Consider the following 5,523-nt stretch of genomic DNA (forward strand, 5'->3'; position numbering starts at 1 on the left):
CGAAGGAAAGAGCACACGTTAAAGAATGTCACTTTACAATCTCATTTACATCCCCCACCATTCCAAATGAGACGCAGAAACAGGATACATTTATCAGTCTTACACGTCTTTCAAAAATCTTGAAGAAAGACGTGAAGGAAAGGGTATGAAATTAAACAGAAAGCCCAGGGTACCTTTTGAGCCAGGGGAAAGTACTACAGAAACAGAGATGTTGGGGAGAGGGTAAGGAGAGTGATTCTGGGGGGGAGGGGGGGTAGTGCTTTTGGGGAGGGGGGGAAGTAGGCTGAATTTGGGGAAGGGGGTAAGGAGAGTGCTTTTGGTGAGGGGGGTAAGGAGAGTGCTTTTGGGGAGAGGGGTAAGGAGAGTGCTTTTGGGGAGGGGGGAAAGGAGAGTGATTTTGGGGACGGGGGAAAGGAGAGTGATTTTGGAGAGGGGGGGAAAGGTGAGTGATTTTGGGGATGGGGAAAGGAGAGTGATTTTGGGGAGGGGGAAAGGAGAGTGATTTTGGGGAGGGGGGGGAAGGTGAGTGATTTTGGGAAGGGGGGAAAGGAGAGTGGTTCTTGGGAGGGGGGTAAGGACAGTGTTTTTGGGGAGGGGGGAAAGGAGAGTGACTATAGAGGGAGGGGTAAGGAGAGTGATTTTGGGAGAGGGGTAAGGGGAGTGGTTCTGGGGAGGGGGGTAAGGAGAGTTTTTTTTGGGAGGGGGGTAAGGGGGCCGTACTTGTGGACTCGTACTGGGTGTGGGCGCGCTCGGTGTGGAGCTGCAACTGGAGAGGGGTGTCGCAGCGGCGGTAGCAGTGCTGGCAGGTGGTGTGGCTGTCCTGGGTCGCCTCACTCTGCCACAGCAGCTCCAAGTGATGCCTCATGTGGTTCAGGAACCTGCAGGGAGCCGCAGACACCAGAGTTACTGGGCTCACTAAACTAAGAGCACCGCAAGCACAGCCCCTCTACATAATGCACCTCAAACTTCAGTCCATAAAACTCAAACGCCTTGTTTACTCACACACCTGATACGACCGCAAAATTCCTTTGGGAACAAATCAAGTTCACTGAAACTCAACATCTACGACTTTATTATGTAGTAATTAATAATATTTAGCAAACAGCAATTCAGTACCACTTAATCAAACATGTTGTGTTTACAAAAAAAACTCATTCAACTTTGGCCCTCATTTGGAACAGAAATACGGGGGGGGGGGGGGGGGGGGGGGGGGGGGGGGGGAAGAAAGAGTGATGATGTAATGAGCCTGCCTACATTAAATAACACTCGTCTGGGGAACATGGCCTGCGTGCACTAACGTTCCGCAGCTCCCAGCAGTGGGAAAAAGATGAATTAGTGTGGATTCTCCTTGCACCTCACTTTCTAAGCATGCATAATGGCCATTATAATACAGGCAATTACACGAGTGCTTTTTGTTTTGCTTAATGACGCGGGTGCGCAGGAGCAGGCCCCCCCAGCCCGCCCGGCCCTGGCCCCCCCAGCCTGCCCGGCCCTGGCCCCCCCAGCCCGCCCGGCCCTGGCGCTGGCCTGACTGGTCCCCGTGCTGGCCCCGCCTCCACAAGGCAGGGCCCATCTTTCAGCCCTCACGTTTCTGCCGTTTCAGCTCCTCTATTAGGGATTTTTATGTGCTGGAGCCGTGACCTTGGCTGCCAGACTCCCAGAGAGCGATACAAACGGGCCTGCGCATTAAAACAGCTTACGGAAGCCCTTTTTTTTTCTTTTTGCGCCATCCCAGACTAAAGTTATTTAATCAAAGGAACAGCTCTTACACCGCCTAAACTATCCGCCATTACTCATCTCCAGCCCCTAATGGGAATAGAGGCTGAGAACGTCATCCATCTGCAGAGCAGGGCCGTAATGAAGGCTCTGCCGTTTTGCACGCCCATCCCCCGTCCGTGCTCATAATCACTCCCCCTGCACCGAGGGGACCTCAGGAGCGGCCTGCCGGCCTGGAGTCACTCCCACAGATTACCTACAGCATCACCACCCGGCTCCGCCCACCACAGCGCTTCAGAGACCCCACCGCTCGGGCAAGAAGGCCCGGACAGATATAAATGCACATACTGCAGGTTACAGTCTGAGCGTTTCGCTCAATTCGTGAGCGAATGTTGACTTCTCATCAACTGCCCACTGATTTTATGTCGGTAACATGAAACTCTCACACCTCACTCAAACAGCACAAAACCATATAATCCCCTGGTTTCAATTACATTTTAGAGACCCCTGGGTAAGTGTTCTTCATTCTCTGCCGTGCCTATATTTGGGTGAAATTTCACACACATTCTCTTCACTGTTCTGCAGCACACTACAGTGACTAATGCAAAAATCCAAGTCAATCACATTTGGTCAGAGTTTTGCAATTACAGGTTCCTTACTATAACCATATTTTTGAAACGCAACAACCTAAATACTTTGCACTTCATATTCAAATATGTTGGGTATCTGCTACCAAGGACAGCCTCACATCAGATGCTAAGCCTGGCAGGGCAGAATTTATGTCATGTCATCTTTTTTCCCTGTCTTGGGGACAGGGGAAAAATGTTTTTAAAAATTCTTATATTCATTTAATTAAAAAAATGACTCTCACAGATTTGTATGGAAACTAAGCATACCCAATGTTGTTCTTCAGGACTCTGTAGCAGGTGGGGCAGGTAAAGGAGATGTCAATCTTGGGTTTCTCCACAGCCCTCCAGTCTCCCTTGTGGTTGCCATAGTAAAACTCACTGACCAGCATGACCAGTTTACCCTGACCATCAATCCGGCTCTGGGAAGTAGGTGTATGAGGGGTAGTAGTTCTCGGGAAGACACTGTTTATCAAATGAAAACAGCATTCCTGGAAAGACCGAGAAAGCAAGAAAATACACTGAAGATACATTTCTGCTTGCAGTATTGAAAAACAGGCACGTTATATCAGACAAGGCTCTAATCTTCCCACCGTCCTAGGATTGATGCAAATTTTTGGACCCGGGGGGTGGGCAGGGGTACCACCACCAGAAGGGTTAAACTGAACAGACAGAACATCACTTGTACACATTTAAGACATAAAAGCAGGCAGAATTTGGTGAACCCACTATAGATTTGTCTGCGTGTGGGCCAATGGCACAAGTAGAAGCTCCATCCAGTGGGAAGAGGACTGACCTTCATGTGACCTCTCAAGAGATGCGGGAAGCTGAACTGAGATTTACAGCTCGGACACTTGTTACTCATGGGCTTCAACTCCAGGGTATCATCAGGACCATTTGTAGTTCCTGTAATACAAAAAATATATATATTATTTTCTCAAAAGTCTGAGCTAAGCTAATACAAAAAAACTAGAAAGCTCACCACTCAATTGCAGTGTGATGATTCAGCGTATTGTGCATCTTTGCCTCTGATTACAGCAAAAGTGAAAATGAAACTATTGAAAAACTAAATATGCAACAGACACATTTGGGTTTGAATATCATGGCAGAAATGGTTCACATTTAGTATAGAGTCCACTTACCATTGGACTTACCATTTTTATGAAAGTCTGCATCATCACTCTTTATGGAAATTTCTACACTGCTACGACACCATCAGCAGCACTACACTGATTCACATCCATGGGTACGGTAGGCAACAGACAAAACAAAGGGAAGTTGAGTTCAATGCAGTTCTTTTTTTTAAGATACTCACCAAATTCAGGCATTGTCCTTTTAGGAGCACTGTTCAAGGGATGTGGACGAGAGTCCCGTTGAGCACCTGTGGAGGAGGAGGAACAGAGACATTCAGAGTGGAGCTCACACCCATAAAACAGGGGTGAGACGCAGCAAGCTGCTCCAGTCTTGCAGTACCTCCTGGTGAGCAGGCCTCCCTTGCGACCTGGGAGGTGGGCGGAGCCTGCGGGTCGGGTGGGGCGGGGAGCTGAGGGCGGATGGTGTGGGGTCCTGCCTGCGTGGCCTGCAGCGTGCCGTGGCTGGGGTGCACATTCCACTTCAGGTGCTCGGCGCTGGGCTGTGCAGCTGGCTGCCATATAGCAGGGTTAACAGGGACGGGCAGGGCACCTGACTGCTGTATAGCAGAGCTAGTATGCACAGCGGTTTGTAGGCTAGCAAGGACAGGCAGGGCACCTGACTGCTGTATAGCAGAGCTAGTATGCACAGCGGTTTGTAGGCTAGCAGGGATGGGCAGGGCACCTGACTGCTGTATAGCAGAGCTAGTATGCACAGAGGTTTGTAGGCTAGCAGGGATGGGCAGGGCACCTGACTGCTGTATAGCAGAGCTAGTATGCACAGAGGTTTGTAGGCTAGCAGGGATGGGCAGGGCACCTGACTGCTGTACAGCAGAGCTAGTATGCACAGAGGTTTGTAGGCTAGCAGGGATGGGCAGGGCATCTGACTGCTGTATAGCAGAGCTAGTATGCACAGAGGTTTGTAGGCTAGCAGGGATGGGCAGGGCATCTGACTGCTGTATAGCAGAGCTAGTATGCACAGCGGTTTGTAGGCTAGCAGGGATGGACAGGGCACCTGACTGCTGTATAGCAGAGCTAGTATGCACAGAGGTTTGTAGGCTAGCAGGGATGGGCAGGGCACCTGACTGCTGTATAGCAGAGCTAGTATGCACAGAGGTTTGTAGGCTAGCAGGGATGGGCAGAGCACCAGACTGCTGTATAGCAGAGCTAGTATGCACAGAAGTTTGTAGGCTAGCAGGGATGGGCAGAGCACCTGACTGCTGTATAGCAGAGCTAGTATGCACAGAGGTGTGTAGGCTAGCAGGGATGGGCAGGGTATCTGACTGCTGTATAGCAGAGCTAGTATGCACAGCGTTTTGTAGGCTAGCAGGGATGGGCAGGGCACCTGACTGCTGTATAGCAGAGCTAGTATGCACAGAGGTTTGTAGGCTAGCAGGGACGAACTGTGCACCTGAATGCTGTATAGCAGAGCTAGTATGCACAGCGGTTTGTAGGCTAGCATGGATGGGAAAGGCACCTGTCTGCCGTATAGCAGAGCTAGTACGCATAGCATTTTGAAGGCTAACAGGGCTGGGTAGAGCAGCTGGCTTACACAGAAACCCAGGTGTGGTTGGCAGGTTCGCCAAGCTGAAATGTTGTCTTACAGTGGGTACAGTCTGCAGCACAGTTATGGGGCTTGGCTGCGCAGAAGACTGCAGTACTGCATTTATGAGCTGAGCAGCTGGCTGTTTGGGCTGCGATGGGCTCGGCATGCTGGTACCCTGCTGCAGCATTGGGTGGCCTGTGGGGACACAGAGGGGTTAAACATGAAAACAACCTTAAAACAGGGCCTGGCACTGCATCACACAAGAGTATGACTGTGTACACACACACACTTTTCCCATTGTATTTATTCTGTTCAAGATCTCTTATATCGACGCATTTGTACCTGGCCTCAGAGTGAAAAACGTTCCAGCCGGATACTCCGTCCCAAGAGGGGTGACGAGGCGGATTTGTGTTACATTCAGCAGGGTGATGGAGCTGGACTGCGCAGCTGGCTGTGTTGTGGAGGAGCTGGACTGCGCAGCTGGCTGTGGTGTGGAGGAGCTGGA

This window comes from Anguilla anguilla, chromosome 16 (assembly GCF_013347855.1).
Source record: "Anguilla anguilla isolate fAngAng1 chromosome 16, fAngAng1.pri, whole genome shotgun sequence".
Classification (NCBI taxonomy): domain Eukaryota; kingdom Metazoa; phylum Chordata; class Actinopteri; order Anguilliformes; family Anguillidae; genus Anguilla; species Anguilla anguilla.